The sequence below is a fragment of the Ranitomeya variabilis genome, chromosome 7 (genome assembly GCF_051348905.1).
Source record: "Ranitomeya variabilis isolate aRanVar5 chromosome 7, aRanVar5.hap1, whole genome shotgun sequence".
NCBI lineage: Eukaryota > Metazoa > Chordata > Amphibia > Anura > Dendrobatidae > Ranitomeya > Ranitomeya variabilis.
The window spans coordinates 23,886,079-23,912,008 of NC_135238.1; the positions used below are offsets into that span (position 1 = coordinate 23,886,079).

The 25,930-nt window shown below is 43.5% G+C and overlaps 1 pseudogene across 1 annotated transcript in view; it reads left to right on the forward strand.

Annotated features, from left to right (window-relative positions):
- Nucleotides 1-19,669, forward strand: part of LOC143785571 (uncharacterized) — a 36,560-nt pseudogene extending 16,891 nt beyond the window's left edge. The window contains exon 3 of the transcript XR_013218018.1: nucleotides 13,304-19,669. The product of XR_013218018.1 is annotated as an uncharacterized LOC143785571 (transcript). The remainder of the gene's footprint in view (nucleotides 1-13,303) is intronic.
- Nucleotides 19,670-25,930: the final 6,261 nt, after the last annotated feature.

Consider the following 25,930-nt stretch of genomic DNA (forward strand, 5'->3'; position numbering starts at 1 on the left):
CACTTCATAATAGCTATGAAACGCTTCAACGGATCTCATTGATTCTGATATTTTTTTCGTGACATATTGTACTTCAGGATAGTGGTAACATTTGTTCGATGTGACTTGCATTTATTTGTGAAAATATCGGAAATTTGGCCAAAATTTAGCAATTTTCAAACTTTGAATTTTTATGGGTTTTTTTTAGGCAACATATCACTTTTAAAATGACTTTGAGAGGCCTATTTGTCAGAAAATATGCAAAAGTTACACCTTTCTACAAACGGCATCCCCCAAAATGTTCAAAACTACATTTGAGAAATTTATTACGGTAACGCTTCATGTGCGTCCCAGAAATTGATGCAATGTGGAAGGAAAACATGAAATTTCTACTTTTACCCACAAAAATGTTACATTAGCCCCAAATTTTCATTTTCACAAGGGTAAAAGGAGAAAATGCACCACAAAATCTCTCCAGACCTGGTCATCCTCGCCAGTGAAAGTTTACTTCCTGATTTCATGGACTTGGAGTTGCTGAAATTGCTGTGCTGAAGTTGGAGTTCATTGTTGCTGCTGGAGATTGTCGTATGCTGTTTTGGGTGTATGCTTTCTTCATTATCCTATTCCCATTTGGTTTGTACATTTCTATCTTTTCCTGTATTCCTCTCTACCTTTGGTGAGTGTTCCATTTGTAAGTTGTTTTTTGTTATGCCGGTTTGTATTATGTGTTTATACACCAACATTTCTGTCCCTGGCAGCTTAGGGTATTACAGGAGAACAGTAAGGCTGGTGGCCCAAACCTCCTCACCTTTAGAGGTACCTTTGGCAGCAGGGATAGTTAGGTCTTCAGCCCTAGGGACGGTTCAGGGCCCCTTTCCCTAATCATGTTCTGTCACAGTGTGACATTTTCACAGGCCTCACTTTTTTGGGTCTTGAAATGGAACCCGTCGTCAACCTTGTGAGACATCTGCAGGATTTGAGCTATCAGACCTACGGTCTAAGATTTCTTCACACCAGATACCTGAACCGGAATCTAAAGTATCACTCCCAGATAGCTTTTTTTTTTTTGAGGAAGGGGGCGGGGGTGTCAGAATAAATTTATCGCATTCTGGTAAGCCCGTAAGCTGTATTTCATGTTTTGTGTTATGACCCCAATGGCAGAGGGTCTCAGAAGTAAATACCAAGTCTGCAAACACAAAAAACCAGCTCATAGGGCAGTGGTAACTGGGCTGACCGTATATCTAATCCTAGCACCACAAATAGCAGCAGCCGGGGAACGTGCCTACGTTGGTTCTAGACGTCTCGCGCCAGCCGGAGAACTAACTAACCCTAGAAGGGAAAAGATAGACCTTTCTTGCCTCCAGAGAAAAGACCCCAAAAGTTGGATACAAGCCCCCAACAAATAATAACGGTGAGGTAAGAAGAAAAGACAAACGTAAGAATGAACTAGATATTTAGCAAAGAGAGGCCCACTGACTAATAGCAGAATATAGTAAGATGACTTATACGGTCAGCAAAAACCCTATTAAAATTTCCACGCTGGATATTCAAGAACCCCCGAACCGTCTAACGGCCCGGGGGGAGAATACCAGCCCCCTAGAGCTTCCAGCAAAATCAGGAATCACATTTAGTACAAGCTGGACAAAAAATAAGAGCAATGCAAATAACCAAAAAACAAGGAAGCAGGACTTAGCTTAATTTTGCAAGAACCAGGACCAGCAGACTGGAGCAAACAGAAAGGAACTGATTACAACGATGCCAGGCACCAGACTGAGAATTCAGGAAGTTTATATAGCAACACCCCTGGACTAACGACCCAGGTGGGTGCCAAACTGGGGAAAGACAATCCCAGAGTCATATCACTAGTGACCACAAGAGGGAGCCAAAAAAGTCTAATTCACAACAGTTTTGTCCGCAGTCATCTGGGAGTGAGGTACAGAGGATGGGAATTGTTGTCTCCCTCCTTCAAGGAGACCCTCAATCTTGGGCCTTCTCACTCTCATCCGATTCATAGTCACTCCAGTTTGTGGATGGATTTTTCAGGGCTCTTTGCCTCGTGTATGATGACCCGCACCGAGTCTCCCTTGCGGAGTCTAAAATGGGTAAGTTCCAGCAGGGAGACCAACTGGCGGAGGAATTTTGTTTAGAATTCTGTAGATGGGCCACTGACACCCATTGGAATGACCCCGCCCTTAGGAGTCAGTTTTGATAGTGCCTGTCTGAATGGTTAAAAGACACATCTGTGGAGTCCGTCAGATTCGCGGCCAGGAACAGAACCTTATCAAATGCTGTCCGGCGGGCTATCTGGTTAAAAAGATGGTCAGGGGATACACAATCTAAAAAAGCTGTGTTCCATTCCCTTCTCGGGTGCCAGAGTGTTTGGCCGGGTTCTAGATGATATTCTAGAGAAGCTGTTGTGAATTTGGATTCTGGGCTCCCCCGGTGGCTACTGGTGGAATTGAACTGGTGTCTTCATCTTCTCTGTTCACCTGTTCCCATCAAGATGTGGGAGTCGCTATATAACCTTGCTGCTCTGTTAGTTGCTTGCCGGTCAACAATGTTATCAGAAGCCTCTCTGTGCTTGTTCCTGCTCCTAGACAACTACTAGATAAGTTGGACTCTTGTCCATGTTTGTTTTTGCATTTTTGTTCCAGTTCACAGCTGTAGTTTCGTTACTGTGTCTGGAAAGCTCTTGTGAACAGGAATTGCCACTCTGGTGTTATGAGTTAATGCCCGAGTTTTAAAGTAATTTCTGGATGGTGTTTTGATAGGGTTTTCAGCTGACCATGAAAGTGTCCTTTCTGTCTTCTGCTATGTAGTAAGTGGACCTCAAATTTGCTAAACCTATTTTCATACTACGTTTGTTATTTCATCTTAATTCACCGCCAATACATGTGGGGGGCCTCTGTCTCCTTTCGGGGTATTTCTCTAGAGGTGAGCTAGGACTAATATTTTCCTCTGCTAGCATTATTTAGTCCTCCGGCTGGTGCTGGGCATCTAGAATCAACGTAGGCATGCTACCCGGCCACTGCTAGTTGTGTGATAGGATTAGTTCATGGTCAGCTCAGTTCCCATCTTCCAAGAGCTAGTTCCTATATATGCTGAAGCTATGTTCTCTTGCCATTGAGAACATGACAGTTTGACCGGCCCACTAAAGGGTTAAAATCCTTGGCTGAGAAAGGAGAGAAATAAGAAGTCTGCTGAGATTTTTTTTTTTTTTTTTTTCTCCTTCTAATCTTTGAATGGCTCTGTGTCCACCTGTTGTAATGGATCTTCAGAGTGTAACTGCAGGTTTGAATAATCTCGCCACGAAGGTACAAAATTTGCAAGACTTTGTTTGTCATGCACCTGTATCTGAGCCGAGAATTCCTTTGCCGGAATTTTTCTCGGGGAATAGATCTGGGTTTCAGAATTTTCGAAATAATTGCAAATTATTTTTGTCCCTGAAATTTCGCTCTGCCGGAGACCCTGCACAGCAGGTCAGGATTGTGATTTCCTTGCTCCGGGGCGACCCTCAGGACTGGGCTTTTTCATTGACACCAGGGGATCCTGCGTTGCTCAATGTGGATGCGTTTTTTCTGGCCTTGGGGTTGCTTTATGACGAACCTCATTTGGAGCTTCAGGCAGAAAAAACTTTGATGTCCCTATCTCAGGGGCAAGATGAAGCGGAAATTTACTGCCAAAGATTCCGTAAATGGTCTGTGCTTACTCAGTGGAATGAGTGCGCCCTGGCGGCGACTTTCAGAGAGGGCCTCTCTGATGCCATTAAGGATGTTATGGTGGGGTTCCCTGTGCCTGCGGGTCTGAATGAGTCCATGACAATGGCTATTCAGATCGATAGGCGTTTGCGGGAGCGCAAACCAGTGCACCATCTGGCGGTGTCCACTGAGAAGTCGCCAGAGAGTATGCAGTGTGATAGAATTCTGTCCCGAAGCGAGCGGCAGAATTTTAGACGGAAAAATGGGTTGTGTTTCTATTGTGGTGATTCTACTCATGTTATATCAGCATGCTCTAAGCGCACTAAAAAGCTTGATAAATCTGTTTCCATTTGCACCTTACCGTCTAAGTTTATTCTATCTGTGACCCTGATTTGCTCTTTGTCATCTATTACCACGGACGCCTATGTCGACTCTGGCGCCGCTTTGAGTCTTATGGATTGGTCCTTTGCCAAACGCTGTGGGTATGATTTAGAGCCTTTGGAGACTTCTATTCCTCTGAAGGGGATTGACTCCACCCCATTGGCTAATAATAAACCACAATCCTGGACACAAGTAACTATGCGTATTAATCCGGATCACCAGGAGATTATTCGCTTTCTGGTGCTGCATAATCTACATGATGATTTGGTGCTAGGATTGCCTTGGCTGCAATCTCACAACCCAGTCCTCGACTGGAGAGCTATGTCTGTGTTGAGCTGGGGATGTAAGGGGGCTCATGGGGATGTACCTGTGGTTTCCATTTCATCATCTATTCCCTCTGAAATTCCTGAGTTCCTGTCTGACTATCGTGACGTCTTTGAAGAATCCAAGCTTGGTTCGTTACCTCCGCACCGAGAGTGCGATTGTGCCATAGATTTAATCCCGGGTAGTAAATACCCAAAGGGTCGTTTGTTTAATCTGTCTGTGCCTGAACATGCTGCTATGCGAGAATATATAAAGGAGTCCTTGGAAAAGGGACATATTCGTCCATCGTCATCTCCCTTAGGAGCCGGTTTTTTCTTTGTGTCAAAAAAAAGACGGCTCTTTGAGACCATGTATCGATTATCGGCTTTTGAACAAAATCACTGTTAAATATCAATACCCATTGCCGTTGCTGACTGATTTGTTTGCTCGCATAAAGGGGGCCAAGTGGTTCTCTAAGATTGACCTTCGTGGGGCGTATAATTTGGTGCGAATCAGGCAGGGGGATGAGTGGAAAACCGCATTTAATACGCCCGAGGGCCACTTTGAGTATTTAGTGATGCCTTTTGGTCTTTCAAATGCTCCGTCAGTTTTCCAGTCCTTTATGCATGATATTTTTCGCGATTATTTGGATAAATTTATGATTGTGTATCTGGATGATATTCTGATTTTTTCGGATGACTGGGACTCTCATGTCCGGCAAGTCAGGAGGGTTTTCCAGGTTTTGCGGTCTAATTCTTTGTGTGTGAAGGGTTCTAAGTGTGTTTTTGGGGTACAGAGGATTTCCTTTTTGGGATATATTTTTTCTCCCTCTTCCATTGAAATGGATCCTGTCAAGGTTCAAGCTATTTGTGATTGGACGCAGCCCTCTTCTCTTAAGAGTCTTCAGAAATTTTTGGGCTTTGCTAACTTTTATCGTCGATTTATTGCTGGTTTTTCGGATATTGCTAAGCCATTGACCGATTTGACTAAGAAGGGTGCTGATGTTGCTGATTGGTCCCCTGACGCTGTGGAGGCCTTTCGGGAGCTTAAGCGCCGTTTTTCCTCTGCCCCTGTGTTGCGTCAGCCTGATGTTGCTCTACCTTTTCAGGTTGAGGTCGACGCTTCTGAGATCGGAGCTGGGGCAGTGTTGTCGCAGAAAAGTTCTGACTGCTCCGTGATGAGGCCTTGTGCCTTCTTTTCCCGTAAATTTTCGCCCGCTGAGCGGAATTATGATGTTGGGAATCGGGAGCTTTTGGCCATGAAGTGGGCTTTTGAGGAGTGGCGCCATTGGCTTGAGGGGGCCAGACATCAGGTGGTGGTATTGACTGACCACAAAAACTTGATTTATCTTGAGACCGCCAGGCGCCTGAATCCTAGACAGGCGCGCTGGTCATTATTTTTCTCTCGGTTTAATTTTGTGGTGTCATACCTACCGGGTTCTAAGAATGTTAAGGCGGATGCCCTTTCTAGGAGTTTTGAGCCTGACTCGCCTGGTAACTCTGAGCCCACAGGTATCCTTAAGGATGGAGTGGTATTGTCAGCCGTTTCTCCAGACCTGCGGCGGGCCTTGCAGGAGTTTCAGGCGGATAGACCGGATCGTTGCCCACCTGATAAACTGTTTGTTCCTGATGATTGGACCAGTAGAGTCATCTCTGAGGTGCATTCTTCTGCGTTGGCAGGTCATCCTGGCATTTTTGGTACCAGGGATTTGGTGGCAAGGTCCTTCTGGTGGCCTTCCCTGTCACGAGATGTGCGAGGCTTTGTGCAGTCTTGTGACGTTTGTGCTCGGGCCAAGCCTTGTTGTTCTCGGGCTAGTGGATTATTGTTGCCCTTGCCTATTCCTAAGAGGCCTTGGACGCACATCTCGATGGATTTTATTTCAGATCTGCCTGTTTCTCAGAAGATGTCTGTCATCTGGGTGGTGTGTGACCGTTTCTCTAAGATGGTCCATTTGGTTCCTCTGCCCAAGTTGCCTTCTTCTTCCGAGTTGGTTCCTCTGTTTTTTCAAAATGTTGTTCGTTTGCATGGTATTCCTGAGAATATCATTTCTGACAGAGGGACCCAATTCGTGTCTAGATTTTGGCGGGCATTCTGTGCTAGGATGGGCATAGATTTATCTTTTTCGTCCGCTTTCCATCCTCAGACGAATGGCCAGACCGAGCGGACTAATCAGACCCTGGAGACATATCTGAGGTGTTTTGTGTCTGCTGACCAGGATGATTGGGTTGCTTTTTTGCCATTGGCAGAGTTCGCTCTCAATAATCGGGCCAGCTCTGCCACTTTGGTGTCCCCGTTTTTCTGTAATTCGGGGTTTCATCCTCGATTTTCCTCTGGTCAGGTGGAATCTTCGGATTGTCCTGGAGTGGATGCTGTGGTGGAGAGATTGCATCAGATCTGGGGGCAGGTGGTGGACAATTTGAGGTTGTCCCAGGAGAAGACTCAGCTTTTTGCCAACCGCCACCGTCGTGTTGGTCCTCGGCTTTGTGTTGGGGATTTGGTGTGGTTGTCTTCTCGTTTTGTCCCTATGAGGGTCTCTTCTCCTAAGTTTAAGCCTCGGTTCATCGGCCCGTATAAGATATTGGAGATTCTTAACCCTGTTTCCTTCCGTTTGGACCTCCCTGCATCCTTTTCTATTCATAACGTTTTTCATCGGTCATTATTGCGCAGGTATGAGGTACCGGTTGTGCCTTCCGTTGAGCCTCCTGCTCCGGTGTTGGTTGAGGGTGAGTTGGAGTACGTTGTGGAGAAAATCTTAGACTCTCGTGTTTCCAGACGGAGACTCCAGTATCTGGTCAAGTGGAAGGGATACGGCCAGGAGGATAATTCTTGGGTGAATGCATCTGATGTTCATGCCTCTGATTTGGTTCGTGCCTTTCATAGGGCCCATCCTGATCGCCCTGGTGGTTCTGGTGAGGGTTCGGTGCCCCCTCCTTGAGGGGGGGGTACTGTTGTGAATTTGGATTCTGGGCTCCCCCGGTGGCTACTGGTGGAATTGAACTGGTGTCTTCATCTTCTCTGTTCACCTGTTCCCATCAAGATGTGGGAGTCGCTATATAACCTTGCTGCTCTGTTAGTTGCTTGCCGGTCAACAATGTTATCAGAAGCCTCTCTGTGCTTGTTCCTGCTCCTAGACAACTACTAGATAAGTTGGACTCTTGTCCATGTTTGTTTTTGCATTTTTGTTCCAGTTCACAGCTGTAGTTTCGTTACTGTGTCTGGAAAGCTCTTGTGAACAGGAATTGCCACTCTGGTGTTATGAGTTAATGCCCGAGTTTTAAAGTAATTTCTGGATGGTGTTTTGATAGGGTTTTCAGCTGACCATGAAAGTGTCCTTTCTGTCTTCTGCTATGTAGTAAGTGGACCTCAAATTTGCTAAACCTATTTTCATACTACGTTTGTTATTTCATCTTAATTCACCGCCAATACATGTGGGGGGCCTCTGTCTCCTTTCGGGGTATTTCTCTAGAGGTGAGCTAGGACTAATATTTTCCTCTGCTAGCATTATTTAGTCCTCCGGCTGGTGCTGGGCATCTAGAATCAACGTAGGCATGCTACCCGGCCACTGCTAGTTGTGCGTTAGGTTTAGTTCATGGTCAGCTCAGTTCCCATCTTCCAAGAGCTAGTTCCTATATATGCTGAAGCTATGTTCTCTTGCCATTGAGAACATGACAAGAAGCCATCTGACAAAAACATGGGGTTCCCAGAGGACAAGCCAAAACAGTACCAGCCTTTTCTTAGACCCCCAACCCTCCCGGAGGTCAGGCTACAAAGGGAAGGGAAAGCCGTGCAGGTGGAGCTACCCCAAAGGTGGTAGGGGTAAGGAGTCTATCTTTGGTTCAGGGTCAGGAAAATAATGATGCTGTGAGAGTGGGGGGACGACAAAGATCGTACTTGAAAGGTTGGCAAGAGATCTCGGAAAATCAGCATAGAGTTTACCCAGACCCCACCAGGAAGGTTCATTCTAACAAATTCCCATCTCCATTTTTCCGCTCCCCCATGTGATCCAATGTTCAGGATTTTCTAAACATTGGAGCGATAGTTCCGGTTTCCAAGGAAGAAAGGTTCAGAGGCCACTACTCCAGTCTCTTCTCTGTCAAAAAACCCTCAGGAGAAAGTCACACAATAATAAATCTGAAACCCCTAAACCGCTGTGTCAGGCACAAAAAATTCCCTAGCTAGATGGCTTCCTTATCATGGCCAGCTTCAGGGAAGAGCTTATGCAGCATTGTAAAACCTCAGGGCGCATGCTTCAAGAACTAGGCTGGGTGATAAATTGGAGGAAGTCGGTTCTCTCTCCAGAATCCAGGAAAAATTTCCTGGTGTTCTCCTAGACTCTCACCTATGAACATCCTTTTTACCAGCAGAGAAGCAAGCCTCAATATGGGGCAGGAACCATCAGTTTTCAGAGAGCCGTTGTTCCATCAGAGAGGCGATGAGGATCCTGGGACTGATGACGTCCTGTATCCCCTGTGTTCGGTGGAGTCTGTTCCACACCCAGGGACTCCAGGAGGCCATTTTATCTGCCTGGGACAGACTCTAGCTATCCCCGGATACCGTAGTGCCCCTCTCCTCCTCAGTGAGAAGATCTCTAGTCTGGTGGACCATTCCAGAAAACCTCCATTACCATCAACGCGTGTTAATTAGAATTGGGTGGTCATGTGGAAGGAAGATTCTTCCAGGGAACGTGGACTCCAGAAGTCTGAGCTAGGTCCTCAAATTACAGAAAACTGCACGCGGTATGGGAAGTCCTGCTCCAGGTCCAGTCCGTAGTCAAAAACAGGCATGTGAGAATCCTGTAGGACAACACGACTGTGGCCATCAGGGAGGCCCAAGACATCCCTCTCTGCAGCATCTTACAGTTACAATCTTTAGGTGGGCGGAGAAGACAGTTCTGTCTGTTTCAGCGGTTCACCTAGAGGGGTCCCAGAATCAGGTGGCAGACTTCCTAAGCAGGCAGACGATATCACCCACAGAGTGGGAGGTCAGGGTTCCAGTGTTTCTGAAACTGATAGTGCCCGTATTGTCCATTTTCCAGGAGAGATTCCCCAAACAGCGAAGAAAGGAAGATCACAAAAACGGTGCAGAGTATGCTCCAAGAAAGGAATCCGAAAGACAATTTACCATTGTGAAATCTGCCCTAAGAAACCTGGCCTTTGCATGAAGGATTGCTTCAAAGAGTACCACACATCCACAAATTAATTAAAGGGAACCTGTCACCCCCCCCCCCAGGCGTTTGTAACTAAAAGAGCCACCTTGGGCAGCACTAATGCTGCATTCTAACAAGGTGGCTCTTTTAGTTATGCTCCTTGCACACGCTGAAATAAACACTTATAAAATGTGCCCCCTCATACCGTGAAATCACCAGGGAGGCGGGCCTTTCCCCTCTAATTAGACGCAGCACAGCCATCAGTCATGTCCCCTTGGTGCCGGGCGCCGCCTCCTCAGCCTTGTTTCAATCTGTCCCGGAGCCTGCGCTGTTATGTTATCCCTTGGGCATGCGCAGTGAGCGCTGCCCGTCTTCTGTCATCATTTGATGTCAGGCTTACTGCGCCTGTGCGGCCGCGCTGCTCGAGATCCCGCCCCGCAGTGTCTTCTGATTTATTCACACTGCGAGACTGGGATCCCTAATCACATGCCACGGCATGAGGGGGCACATTTTATAAGTGTTTATTTCAGCGTGTGCAAGGAGCATAATTAAAAGAGCTCTTTTAGTTACAAACGTCTGGGGGGGGTGACAGGTTCCTTTTAAATTTATTTTTACCCTGTTGACACAACACACTTTTATAATCTTATGTACTCAGCACAATTTACACATAACACCACATTTTAAATTCGTACTCCAGTAAAACCAAAAGCATTATAATCATTACCATAAAACGATGCCTCTAGATAAATTACTTCAGTGGTGTAGTTTCCAAAATAGGGTCAGTTGTGGGGGATTTCCACTGTTTAGGCACTTCAGGGGCTCTGCAAATGCAACATGACGCCCGCAGACCATTCTTTCAAAGTTTGCATTCCAAAATGTCACACCTTCCCTTCCGAGCCCTGACTTGCGCCCAAACAGTGGTTTTCCCCTACATACTTGGTATGGGCGTACTCAAGAGAAATTGCACAACAACTGTTGTAGTCCATTTTCTCCTGTTACCTTTGTTAAAATAAAAAAATTTTGGCTAAAAGATAATTTTTGTGGAAAAAACGTGATTTTTTTTTTATTTTTCACTTCTCTGCGTTCTAAACATCTGAGAAGCACCTGTGGGTTCAAAGCTCTCACCACACATCTAGATAGGTTCCTTGAGGGGTCAAGTTTCCAAAATGGGGTCACTTGTGAGGGGTTTCCGCGGTTTAGGTACATTAGGGGTTCTTCGAACACAACATAGGGTCCGATCTCTATTCCAGCCAATTTTGTGTTCAAAAAGTCAGATGGTGCTCCTTCCCTTCTGAGTCCTGCCGTGTGCCCAGACCGTGGTTTTCCCTCACATATGGGGTATCTGTGAACTCAGGAGCAATTGCACAACAACTTTTGTGAACCATTTTCTCCTGTTATCCTAGTTAAAATAAAAAACAATGGGGCTGAAAGATGATTTTTGTGGAAAAGAGGTGATTTTTTAAAAAATTTTCACGGCTCTAAGTTATAAACTTCTGAGAAGTACCTGTGGGTTCAAAGTCCTCACCACACATCTAGATAGGTTCCTTGAGGGGTCTAGTTTCCAAAATGTGGTCCCTTGTGGGGGTTTCCTCTGTTTAGGCACATCATGGTCTCTCCAAATGGGACATGACGTCCGCTAATGATTCCAGGAAATTTTACATTCAAAAATTTCCACTGTTTTAGCACATCAAGGGCTCTTCGAACGCAACATTGTGTCCAATCTCAATTTCAGTCAATTTTGCTCTCAAAAAGTCAGATGGTGCTCCTTCCCTTATGAGAAAATACACCAAAGAGATCAAAACTATATCATAATCACTATATCATAATCACTGTGTGATCTAGCCTCTTAGACCTACTCTAAGCAATTGCATGCCAATTTTCCTTGTGATATATGATTATGACTATCATGGTCAGGAATAGCTATTGAGACTAAAAGGCTGGAGCGACTGCCCCAATGTATACATTCCCTATTTTGGACCAGTCCAGCAAGACTAAAGTCTCATCTGATAGATAGATCACGATATATAGTTTTCCTCAAAAGTCAGAACCTAGGGGCATCATAGACAGTTTAACTGTATGTTTGATGCATGTTGATTTATTACTATAGCTCTTTACAATAGGGGCAGGCAGGGTTTCTGAGGGACTACCGACGTTGAGCGGGGACGCCACATCGAACTTTAGGGTGCCAACCTCCGCTGGTAGGTAGTACTACAGCAAATAAGGGACCTACTATGGTCAGTATAGGATTGGCAATATACTCCACTCAATCCCTGCTTTATAATTGTCGTTTTTTGACATTCCTACCCCTATCTAAAGAGCTTGGGAGGTGTTTTCTATAACTTTTTTTCTCATTAATTTTTGTATTATTACTCTTAGTTAAATTTGATAGGGTTTTTTGTTCTCTTTGGTGTATTTTTTCTGAATATTTACCCATTAAATATTACCTGGTTTTCCCCTTCCCTTATGAGCCCTGCTGTGCATGTAAACAGTGGTTTTCCCCCACATAAGTAGTATATGCGTACTCAGGAGAAATTGCACAACTTTTAGGGTTCATTTTCTCCAGTTACAATTGTGAAAATAAAAATATCGGGGCTAAAATATCATTTTTGTGACTAAAAAGTTAAATGTTCATTTTCCTTCCACGTTGCTTCAGTTCCTGTGAAGAATGTGAAAGATTTATAAACTTATTGAATTTGATTTTGAGCACCTTGAGGGGTGCAGTTTTTAGAATGGTTTTACTTTTGGGTATTTTCTGTTATATAGACCCTTCAAAGTCACTTCAAATATGATGTGGTCCCTAAAAAAAAATGGTGTTATAAAAATGAGAAATCGATAGTCAACTTTTAACCATTATAACTTCCTAACAAAAAAAATTAATTGTGCTGATGTAAAGTAGACATGTGGGAATTGTTACTTGTTAACTATTTTTGGTGACACCACTCTGATTTAAGGGCATAAGAATTTAAAGTTCGAAAATTGCTAAATTTTCTAACGTTTCGCCAAATTTCCTATTTTTTTTTTCAAAAATAAATGCAAATCATATCGAAGAAATTTTACCACTATCATGAAATACAATATGTCGTGAGAAAACAGTCTCAGAATTGCTAGGATCTGTTGAAGCGTTCCAGAGCTATTACCTCATAAAGTGGAAAAAAAAATGGCCTGGTCAGGAAAATGAAAGCAGGGTTCGGGATGAAGGGGTTAAATATGTATTTATAGGTGTGTGTATATATATATATATATATATATATATATATATATATATATATATATATATATATATATATGTATATATATATATATATATTTTTTTTTTTTTTTTTTTTTTTTTTAAATGTATACCTTTTAAAAAAAAATTCTCTTAGCCCCTCTATGGGACTTTAACTTTATAAACCCTGATCTCTGTTATAATACATTGCAAAGCATCACAGCTTCAGTTATACACTGACCCAAGCGCCATAGACCTTGCTCTTACCATGCTCTTTGGAGCTTGTTGTAGCCTGGTGACCCAGATGTCATCATGACGACCCCAGTCATATCTTTTTGTGTTCTAAATGCTGCAATCAGTATCGATAGCAGCATTTAGGGGGTTAAAGTGAAAGGAGCGGCGCAGGCACTGCTCCTGGCACTTACTGCTGGGTCTCGGTTTTATGTAGAACATTGCTACATACCTTAATAGAACATTGCTGTATACCTTACAATCTGTATGGTATTTTATACTTTTACCTTTTTTTTTACATTTTTAAGTTTCAGATGTAAATTAATGTAATTTTTATGTTTATTTTGTTCTTGGCAGATGATTGGACCAACAGCTCTGCAGGAAATCTGATGTCTTCTTATTTTAAAGCAGAAGATGATGGCTTCAAACAAGAAACCTATGAAGAGCATAGCAACATCTCAGATAGACCCTCATCCCTTCATATCAAAGAACTATCATCTGATTCTTTTAAAGTACTATCTCCTAATTCAGCACAGACTTTCAAGAAAAATAAAAGAGAGCCCACAAGAAAGAAGACAATTTCATGCTCAGAATGTGAGAAATGTTTTACAAATAAAAGGAATCTTGCTACACATAGAAAAATTCACACAGGAGAGAAGCTATTTTCATGTTCAGAATGTGGCAAAAGTTTTACTAAGAAATCTCATCTTGTTACCCATGAGATTGTTCACACCGGAGAGAAGCCATTTTCATGTTCAGAATGTGGCAAATGTTTTTCTTACAAATCAGTTCTTGTTAAGCATGAGAGAAGTCACACCGGAGAGAAGCCATATTCATGTTCAGAATGTGGGAAATGTTTCACAGATAAATCATCTCTTGTTACACATCAAAGAATTCATACAGGAGAGAAGCCATTTTCATGTTCAGAATGTGGGAAATGTTTTACTACTAAATCTCATCTTATTAGCCATGAGATTGTTCACACCGGAGAGAAGCCATTTTCATGTTCAGAATGTGGCAAATGTTTTACTAAGAAATCTCTTCTTATTAGACATGAGAGATGTCACACCGGTGAGAAGCCATTTTCATGTTCAGAATGTGGCAAATGTTTTACTAAGAAATCTCGTCTTATTAGCCATGTGAGACGTCACACTGGAGAGAAGCCATTTTCATGTTCAGAATGTGGCAAATGTTTTACTGAGAAATCTCATCTTGTTACCCATGAGATTGTTCACACTGGAGAGAAGCCATTTTCATGTTCAGAATGCGGCAAAAGTTTTTCTTACAAATCAGTTCTTGTTAAGCATGAGAGAAGTCACACCGGAGAGAAGCCATTTTCATGTTCAGAATGTGGAAAATGTTTTTCTTACAAATCAGTTCTTGTTAACCATGAGAGACGTCACATCGGAGAGAAGCCATATTCATGTTCAGAATGTGGGAAATGTTTCACAGATAAATCATCTCTTGTTACACATCAAAAAATTCATACAGGAGAGAAGCCATTTTCATGTTCAGAATGTGGGAAATGTTTTAGTGATAAATCTCATCTTATTATCCATGAGATTGTTCACACTGGAGTGAAGCCATTTTCATGTTCAGAATGCGGCAAAAGTTTTTCTTACAAATCAGTTCTTGTTAAGCATGAGAGACGTCACACCGGAGAGAAGCCATATTCATGTTCAGAATGTGGGAAATGTTTCACAGATAAATCATCTCTTGTTACACATCAAAGAATTCATACAGGAGAGAAGCCATTTTCATGTTCAGAATGTGGCAAATGTTTTACTGAGAAATCTCATCTTGTTACCCATGAGATTGTTCACACTGGAGAGAAGCCATTTTCATGTTCAGAATGCGGCAAAAGTTTTTCTTACAAATCAGTTCTTGTTAAGCATGAGAGAAGTCACACCGGAGAGAAGCCATTTTCATGTTCAGAATGTGGCAAATGTTTTTCTGACAAATCAGTCCTTGTTGACCATGAGAAACGTCACTCCGGAGAGAAGCCATTTTCATGTTCAGAATGTGGGAAATGTTTTTCTTACAAATCAGTTCTTGTTGACCATGAGAGACGTCACTCCGGAGAGAAGCCATTTTCATGTTCAGAATGTGGGAAATGTTTTTCTGACAAATCAGTCCTTGTTGACCATGAGAAACGTCACACCGGAGAGAATCCATTTTCATGTCCAGAATGTGGGAAATGTTTTACTAAGAAATCTCATCTTGTTACCCATGAGATTGTTCACACTGGAGAGAAGCCATTTTCATGTTCAGAATGTGGCAAATGTTTTTCTTACAAATCAGTTCTTGTTAAGCATGAGAGATGTCACACCAGAGAGAAGCCATTTTCATGTTCAGAAGGTGGGAAATGTTTTACTAAAAAAATCACATCTTGTTAGCCATCAGAGAACTCAAAGTCGGAAGAAGCCATTTTAATCCCTTCATGACCAAGCCCAAATATGACATGTATCACGTTATTGTGGTCAAAACATTTTTTTCAACATATTAGTTTTTGCAGAATGTTTTTCATTCACATCATACTTTGTTATTAACTTTGGGTGTGGTGGGTTTCCCCTGGTTATATCCTCAAGGTAACTGTACCATTTGTATACCTATGTCCATTTAAAGGGACTCTGTCCCCTGATTTTGGCGGGCCCTGTGTTCGGTACGATGGGCGGTGATTTCTCTTGTTTCATTCACCCCTTCCTTTCCCGCTGGCCGCACTATTTTCTCGAATGTGAGTTGGTTTCCTGCGTCGTACACGCGTGCGCAATGCAGTCTTGCCTTGCGCACGCGCAGTATGCTTTGCCCAACTGCGGGCAAAGCCGAAAAGCATTAGTGCGCATGCGCTGCCGCACTATGTCCTGGAACACAGTGAAATACTTCCAGGACATAGTGCGGCGGTGCATGCGCACTAATGCTTTTATAGGAAGCTCAGAACCAACTGTGTTTGGATGTAATTAAAATCACAGCATGGTGAAGGGCGGGACGTTCAAGTCAGAAAAAATAGTACATAGTAGATATAGAAAAACTGACTGAACAATCATCTAGTCTGAACTGGTGCATATCCAAAAAAAAGTAATATAGCAAATAGATCAATGGCTGCACTCAAAATTTACTTGTGCTAAAGCAAGGAAATGTGCAATATATGAAACGTGAATAGCATAATGGCTTGTGAAATTTATGAAAAAACACATGAGATTTTTAGCACAAGATTTGGCCAAAAGTTGTGAGCCCATCCACCAATCGTCAAGGTAATCTCAAAACGGATGGGTACCTGAGCTGACTGCCTAGTGTGAACACTTTACCTATGGCTAATAACATGGTAAAGCCTGCATATATAGGAAGGTCAGAACCAACTGTGTTTGGATGTAATTAAAATCACAGCATGGTGAAGGGCGGGACGTTCAAGTCAGAAAAAATAGTACATAGTAGATATAGAAAAACTGACTGAACAATCATCTAGTCTGAACTGGTGCATATCCAAAAAAAGTAATATAGCAAATAGAATTTCACAAGCCATTATGCTATTCACGTTTCATATATTGCACATTTCCTTGCTTTAGCACAAGTAAATTTTGAGTGCAGCCATTGATCTATTTGCTATATTACTTTTTTTGGATATGCACCAGTTCAGAAAAGATGATTGTTCAGTCAGTTTTTCCATATCTAATATGTGCCCGCAATAGGCGCGGACTGAATCGCGATCCGCCCACACCTATTAACTAGTTAAATGCCGCTTTCAAACTCTGACGGCGGCATTTAACAAGCACTTCCGGCCATCGGTCGGATGTGGACGGCGCTCATAGCAATGCTGTAATTCGGCTACATAGAGGTGATCTGAGAATTGCCTCTATGTAGCAGTGGTGATCGAGTTGTGGCAGCTTCTAGCCTCCCGGGGAGGGTATTGAGGCATGCCAAAAGTAAAAAAAAAAAAAGTGTTTAAAAATATGAAAAAAAAAAAATACATGAGTTCAAATCACCCCTCTTTCGCCCCATTCAAAATAAAACATTGAAAATAAAATCAAATATACACATATTCGGTATCGCCTCGTTCATAATCGCCCGATCTATCAATAAAAAAAAAGGATTAGCCTGATCGTTAAACGGCATAGCGAGAAAAAAAAAAAATCAAATGCCAGAATTACGTTTTTGTGGTCACTGCGACATTGCATTAAAATGCAATAACGGGCGATCAAAATACCGTAATGTATCTGCACAAAAGTGGTATCATTAAAAACGTTAGCTCTGTGCGCAAAAAATAAGCCCTCCCCCAACCCAGATTCCAAAAAATGGAGATAGTACGGGTATTGGCAAATTGTGCCTTTTTTCCCCTTTTTTTTTTTTTTTTTTTTTTAACAAACTTTGGAATTTTTTTTCACCACTTAGATAAAAAAGAACCTTGACATGTTTGGTGTCTATGAACTCGTAATGACCTGGAGAATTTAGTGAACCTAGCAAAAAAGACAAACAAAAAAACAAGTGAGGGATTGCACATTTTTTGCAATTTCGCCACACTTGGAATTTTTTTTTCCCATTGTCGAGTACATGACATACTAAAACCAATGGTGTTGTTCAAAAGTACAACTCGTCCCGCAAAAAATAAGCCCTCACATGGCCATATTGATTCAAAAATAAAAAAGTTATGGCTCTGGGAAGGAGGGGAGGAAAAAACGAAAATGCAAAACCGAAAAAAGCTCCGGTCATGAAGGGGTTAATGATCTTTTGTGCACTATTTTTATGGTTGATAGTATAACACATCACATTGATATGAGAATATGGATTTAAGTGTAAGGGTGTATCTTTTTTTGTGCGGCTTTAAGCACATCCTCACACACCCCACACATTGATTGCAACTTTGCCTAAGGCCAGTCTCACACGTCCAGATAATTCCGGTACCGGAGTTGTCCGTGTGCTCACGTGGCACATCAGTGTGGCACATGTGCGGCAGCCGTGCGCCACCCGTGTGCCGACTGAGGACCACACGGACCGTGCAGAAGACAGCGCTAGAGTTAAGCGCTGTCCCCCCTGCGTGTGGTGCTGAAGCCGGCATTCATTCCATCTCCCCAGCAGCGTTCGCTGGAGAGAAGGAATGACAAATCAAGGTTTTTTGGTTTTTTTTGTGTTTAAAATAAAGTTCGTGGTCACCTCCCGCCTCCCACTCCCTGTGCGCCCGCCCGCTTGCATTAAAATACTCACCCAGATCCCGCGATGCTTCCTCTCAGCACCGGCAGCTTGTCCTGTGTGAGCGGTCACGTGTTGCCGCTCATTACAGGGATGAATATGCGGCTCCACCTCCCATAGGCACTGACATGTCTCCGTGTTTTGCAAACGGACACACGGTCCATGAAAACACGCTGACATGTGCAGAGATACATTTATTTTAATGTGTCTACGTGAGTCAGTGTCTCCGGTACGTGAGGAAACTGTCACCACACGTACCGGAGCCACAGATGTGTGAAACAGGCCTAAAACATTTGGGATTTTTATGCGTGTTTGGGTGTGCTCTCGCCTGCACTGAACAATGATGTATGATGTACCTGATCTTGTATGAGTGCAGCGCCCCAGAGTCCTGGTCGTTGCAGTACTGTGGCTCCGCCACTATGGGGAGCTATGGTACGTCTGATTGCACTAAAGGAGTTTCTCTGACCAGGTAACACCTCACTACACTTCACACTCCGGCCACCAGGGGGGGTGGTCCTATCTAGTAGGCCACTCCTCACACTCTGGTAAAACTGGGGGTTGGACAGGAAGACAGGGAGAAGTAACTGGGAAGAGCTAGTGAGAGGACCTGTCAGGGATGGGATCCTGGCAGACTCCTCAGAGCAGAACTAACCAGTGCACAACGGGAATACAGTAAAGAGGAATTAGGACCAGAAGGAGTCGTGCTGTTAGACCGAGGCAACATCCTTCTGAGGCGCAAACAGTCGGTGGCCGGAACGCCGAGCAAGTAAGAGACTCTAAGTACTACTGCAAACCACGGCCGGACAGCCAATTATAGGTTGGCTGTCTCACTTAACACCTAAGCAGACAACGGAGGCAGCTGTGGGAGAGGGGCGACTCTAGGGTCCCGGAAGAACTCCAGGCCTACCCCGTCATACGGGTGCGTCCTACCATATCATCTGGGGGACGGAGAGAACGAACATCAGAGACAGACAGAAACAGTTGTGAGGACTATCCCGGGAGCTCAGCAGGGAAGAACTACAACACCCAGGCTAGAAGGTAGACACTGATTCCCACCTGTAAAGAGAACTCCTGATGTGCCTTTGGACCGGCCGGTCTCTGACAGCCCTGTTGACAGCTCTCTGGATTGAGGACTCTAAAACCTTCAGTAAAGAGGTAAAGAGACTGCAACCTGGTGTCCTCGTTATTTACTGCACCGCACTACAACAACATCATCATCCCATACCTCCACCACTCTTTCACCGGACGTCTCCCACTGACCAGCAGGGTCACGGACCGGGTCTAGCCACCGTGACAACCCCAGAGCAGAGACTCAGAGGCCCGGCTCCGGGTACTCCTCGGCCCTGCGGCAGTGGGGGCGCCGCATATGCATAATAGGATAAAACAATCATATCTTTAGGTATACACATATATATCTGTATGTGTATGAAGTTTATTGTCCGGTTATACTCACCTTTTTTTTCTGTATTTGTGGCAATCACCCCATGTTTTTATCAATTTTATTATATTTTTCAATAAAGATCATTACTGTTATTTAACGCATGGCTGTGAGTAAAGTTTTTTCTTCTTTGGTGTAATACTATGTTTCTGCTTTATGGCCCTATATGCAAGATAATATTTGGTGTATTTTTGTTATTAACCCCTTAACGACTGGGGGTATTTTTGGTTTTGCATTTTAATTTTTTGCTCCCCTTCTTCCCAGAGTCTTAACTTTTTTATATTTTGGGTGAAAATGGCCATGTAAGGGCTTGTTTTTGCGAGACGAGTTGTACTTTTGAACGACACCAGTCGTTTTACTAGTGGTCGTGTACTAGAAAATGGGAAAAAAATTCCAACTGTGGTTAAATTGCAAAAAAAGTGCAATCCCACACTTGTTTTTTGTTTGGCTTTTTTACTATGTTCACTAAATGCTAAAAACGACCTGCCTTATGATTCTCCAGGTCATTCCGAGTTCATAGACACCAAAAAAAAAAAAGGCCATTTTCCGAGACCCGTAGCGTCTCCATTTTTCGGGGACTGGGACGTTTTTTATACCATTTTGATGTAAATCTGAACTTTTGATCACCCGTTATTGCATTTTATTGCAATGTTTCAGCTACCAAAAAAGCTTAATTCTGGCTTTTTGTTTTTTTTTTTTACATTCTTTTTATATATTGATAAATTGAGCGATTTATGAACGCGGTGATACCAAATATGTGTATATTTGAATTGTTTTATTTTTGCTTGATGCAGCGGTCATGTGACCGTCACGTCATATGGGGCTGTACATACCAAGTGCAGAGGAGGGGCTGGTAAGAGGCAGAGAGTTCAATCCATGTGGGGGCATATGAAAGTGGATAGCAAGTGAGTACAGATGAGAAGAAAGAGGAAAAAGAAAGAAAGAGAAAGGAGAATGTGTGTGTCATGTAGAAGAAAAATGAAAATACCAAAATAAATTGAAATTAGAATACTGTATAACATCAACGTGAAAAATTATTTTAAAATCCGAAATGTTGGCCTACTGAAATGTATGTTCAGTAAATGCGGTTAATACTTGGTCGGGGTTCCTTTTGCATCGATTACTGCATCAATGCGGCGTGGCATGGAGGCGATCAGCCTGTGGCACTGCTGAGGTGTTAATGGAAGCCCAGGGTGCTTTGATAGCAGCCTTCAGCTCATCTGCATTATTGGGTCTGATGTCTCTCATCTTCCTCTTGACAATACCCGATAGATTCTCTATGGGGTTAAGGTCAGGCGAGTTTGCTGCCAATCAAGCACAGTGATACTGTTGTTTGTACACCAGGTATTGGTACTTTTGGCAGTGTCGACAGGGGCAATGTCTTGCTGGAGAATGAAATCTCCATCTCCAAAAAGCTTGTCGGCAGAGGAAAGCATGAAGTGCTCTAAAATGTCCTGGTAGATGGCTGCGCTGACTTTGGTCTTGATAAAACACAGTGGACCTACACCAGCAGATGACATGGCTCCCCAAACCATCACTGATTGTGGAAACGTCACACTAGACCTCCAGCAGCTTGAATTGTGACCTCTCCACTCTTCCTCCAGACTCTGGGACCTTGATTTCCAAGTGAAATGCAAAATTTACTTTAATCTGAAAACACCTTGAACCATTGAAGAAGAGTGCAGTTGTTTTTCTCTTTGGCCCAGGTAAGACGCTTCTGGAGTTGTCTATTGGTCGTGAGCGGCTTGACGCAAGGAATGCGACACTTGTAGTCCATGTCCTGGATACGTCTGTGTATGGTGGCGCTTGCAGTAATGACTCCAGCAGCAGTCCACTCCTTGTGAATCTCCCCCAAATTTTTGAATGACCTTTTCTTAACAATCCTTTCCAGGCTGCTGTTATCCCGCTGGCTTGTGCACCTCTTTCTACCACACTTTTTCCTTCCACTCAACTTTCCATTAATATGTTTGGATACAGCACTCTGCTAAAAAAGCTGGCTGTTCATAATGACCTTTTGTGGTTTACCGTCCTTGTGGAGTGTGTCAATGACAGTATTCTGGACATCTGTCAGGTCAGCAGTCTTCCCCATGATTTTGGGGCCACTGAAACAGACTAAGGGACCTTTTTAAATGCTTAGGAAGTATTTCTGGGTGTTTTTTGTTAATTCTTATATTTTACTGGGATAATGATTTTTGGTGACGCAGCGTTTTTTATCCGCGCATGATGGCAAAAATGCAGTGTTTGCGCTTTTTATGCGCATGCGTTCGATATTTCCAGGAGGGTGTCTCAATGGGCATGTCTCAAAACAGTTCCTGGACATGCGCAGTCCGAAGTACGCAAGCGTATCGAACGCATGCGTACACAAGGACATGTGTACACATGGGTTCCCATAGACAGTAATCAGTTTTTTTTATGCACTCATGCGCATGACTGCGCATATTTGACAGATTTTTGACACCTCCAAAAATGCAACATTGTGCGTTTGCCACGCTCAGCCGCACACCGTGAAAAAAAAGCATGCAAGCGCATACAAACGCATGTCCATGCGTACACCATGTTAAAGATAGGGACACATGCGGATCTATGCGGATCGTACGCAGCGCGCACAGATGCAAATGTGAAACCAGCCTAAGCCATAATCATCAACATTAACAGAAATAAAAACTTGGAATAGATCACTGTGTTTGTAATGACTCTAGATAATACATTAGTTCCACGTTTTGTATTGAAGCACTGAAATAAATTCACTTTTGATGACATTCTAATTTTGAGAGAAGCACTTGTACATGTGTTTATATAAAAATACATAATGTGAAAGACAGATGATGTGAAGGGGTATTATTTTGTGCATAAATAAGCAATAAAAGTGCACAGTACATAAAGGTAAGGATATGAGTGCACAGAACGTGTGCAGAAATAAAAAATTATTTGAGAATAATAAAAAAAAAAAGCAATTATAAAATAAATACTGAAATAAAAATCAAACAAAAAAAATGTAAAACAAAATTTTTCAAACACGAAAGATCGGAGAAGCAGCGTGGCTGGCTTTATTCTTCCCTGCACTCTCCGTCAGGACCTTACACTCCACCCAGCGATCTCTCATTGACTACAGTCACCACCATTCTGCTCTTCCTCACCTCAGGCAACAGAAGCTGTAAATACGGACCTGCTAACGAGAGAACTGAATGGATCCTAGGTAATAAGAAAGGATCTGCATGGGGTTATTGGTACCTAGTGGGATCTTATTTCCTTTAGGACAGTTTTTGGTGGGAAAGTTTCCCGCCACAGAAGGTCTGGACTTTCCCTTTGTTGGTGGATTAGTTGTTTAAGGTAGCGACAGATAGTAATTGGGTGATTATTTGACCAATGACGTTGCTGTTGCAAGGGAATTTAGTTCAGGTAGCAACGGGCAGCGATTGGCTGATTGTTTGACCTATGAGGGTGCTGTTGCAGGGGTGTACCTACTTAGTAGACACTAGAATGCATGGGCTGCTTCCAGGTATGATGTCATTTCCGGGGGCGTGTTCTGAATTATCAAAGGCGGGAAGAGAAGCCGCCATTTGTTTCAGCCAGGGCCGGACTGGCCACTTCTGGCAAATGAAGGGCCAGCGGCAGTAGTGGGCCGCTCGCCAGCGCCGACTCACCCCCCCAGCGCCGCCGCATTCAACTATACCGGCGTCTATGATGCCGGTACAGTTGAATGCAACCAATGATGAAGGAGAGAGCGTCCGCTGTCGCTCCCTCTCCCATAATTCCCCGCTCTGCCTCTGACACTGCGGGTGTGCGATGACGTCATATCATCGCGCACCTGCTGTGTGTCGGGCGGGCAGACTGCAGCTGCCGAGGAGAGTGTTTTTTTACATATATCAATGAGTGATAACTGGATTGTGGGGCTATTGGGGGGGCTGTATTACATTCTATGGGGGCTGGCTGCATTACATTCTATGGGTGCTGTGCTGCATTACATTCTATGGGGGCTGTGCTGCATTACATTCTATGTGGGCTGGCTGCATTACATTCTATGGGGGCTGGCTGCATTACATTCTATGGGGGCTGTGCTGCATTACAATCTAAGTGGCTGGCTGCATTAGATTCTATGGGGCTGGCTGCATTACATTCTATGGGGGCTGTGCTGTATTACATTCTATGGGGGCTGGCTGCATTACATTCTATAGGGGCTGGCTGCATTACATTCTATGGGGGGCTATATTACATTCTATGAGGGCTGTGCTGTATTACATTCTATGGAGGGGCTGTATTACATTCTAAGGGGGGCTGTATTACATTCTCTGGGGGCTACATTATATTCTATGGGGGGCTGTATTATATTGTATGGGGAGGTGGGCTGTATTACATTCTATTGGGAGCTACATTATATTCTATGGTGAGCTGCATTATACTATATGAGGAGGGCTGCATTGTATTCTATGGAGGGGCTACATTATATTCTATGGGGGGCTGCATTATGCTCTATGAGGGGACTACCATATATTTTATATGCAGGGGCTGCATTATACTATATGAGGGGGCTGCATTATATTCTCTGGGGGTTACATTATACTCAGGAGGTTACAATATATTCTGTGGGGTGGCTGCATTATACTCTGGGGTGGCATCATTATACTATATCGGGGCTACATTATACTGTATCAGGAACTATGGGGAATACATTATATTATATGATGAACTATGGGGTGCATTATACTATGGGAAGTGAATTGTACTACATGGATGACAATGGCGGGGCATTATACTATAAGGAGCACTATGAGTAATGTATTATACTATTTGGAGGACTGAGGAGTATATTATACTACTTGGAGGACTGGCAGTACATTATACTATATGGAGGACTGTGGGGTGTATTATACTATATGGAGGAATTGCAGTGTATTTTAATATATGGAGGACTATGAGGAGTGTATTCTACTATATGGAGGACTGAGGTGCACATTATAATATATGGAGGACTATGGGGTGTATTATACTAAACAAGCAAAATGCTGCCTATTCATCGAGTGATTGGATTGTTAATGCGGGAACAGAAATCCTTGTTCTCAGCAGCACATCGCCGGTGTAAACTGTTGTGCTGCTGATAACATGATATTGTATGGGGACAGATTGATCTAATAGTAATTGTTCTGTCCCCTTCATTCTTTCTCAGTTGGTGTATAGAGGCCGGGAAACAAGCTAACGACTTCAGTATTGTCTCGTTTAGCGGCCTGAGATCAGCACATGTAAATACAGCAGAAATGCTTCGCAGGGAGACCAGGCAAGGATGATGACAGTTGTAGTTAGCACCCGGTGCCTGGGAATAGCACTAACTCTACTGCTTTTCAAAGCCGCCAGAGCATTTAATTCTGGTATGTGTAATGATTTTTAGGGTTGATGTCAGCTGTGTAATGTCAGCTGCTATCAATCCCTGGTGTAAGTAATGGAGAGGTGTCTATCAGACACCCCCAGTACTAGCCCAGACCTGGTGAGATCCAGCGACTCTTCACAGTCGCCGAGCTCAGCGCAAGACCCGGAATATCTAAAGAGCGGTGACGTTACTGATGTCACCGCTCTTCAGAGTCACCGGGTCTCATGCTGCACAGCGGAACCAAAAGTGGCTGTAGGCAACATTTATGGAGCATCAGAATGAGGTTCCATAGCCTTTGGTTGTCTCAATCCCTTCATTATCTACGAGATCCAGTTATGTAGGTAAAGTAGCGGCTTTTCTTGGTACTGCAACTAAAAGTAATAAATAGGACTGAGCTGTAATGCTGGATACAGCTGTAATTATATGTTATACTAGATGGTGGCCCGATTCTAACGCATCAGGTATTCTAGAATATGTATAGTAGTATATAGCACAGCCCATGCAGTATATAACACAGCCGATGTAGTATATAACACAGCCAAGTAGTATATTCCACAGCCCATGCAGTATATAACACAGCCCACGTAGTATATAGCAATGTGGGCACCATATCCCTGTTAAAGAAAATAATTAATATAAAAAATTATATACTCACCTTCCGGCGGCCCCCGGATCCAGCCCAGGTGTTTAGCGATGCTCTTTGCAACGCTCCAGTCCCAGTAATGCATTGCGGCTGTAACGGGGTCTACTGTGCTGGAGTACCTCTTTCAGTACCACCCCGTGTTTCAGGAGGTCCACTCTGCTTTGGCTGGAGTCTGAATGAAGGACGCTGGCTGGAATTGCTTGGTTACATGGGCGCATATAAAAGATCACTGCTTCTCCACGTATTTCCAGTGTGACAACACTTTACTCACAGGACACAGAATATATCACACAGATACAGAGGGCAGGCCAATTGAAAAGCGGCAGTCCAGACATACATTACAATAGCCGCAGGTGGCCG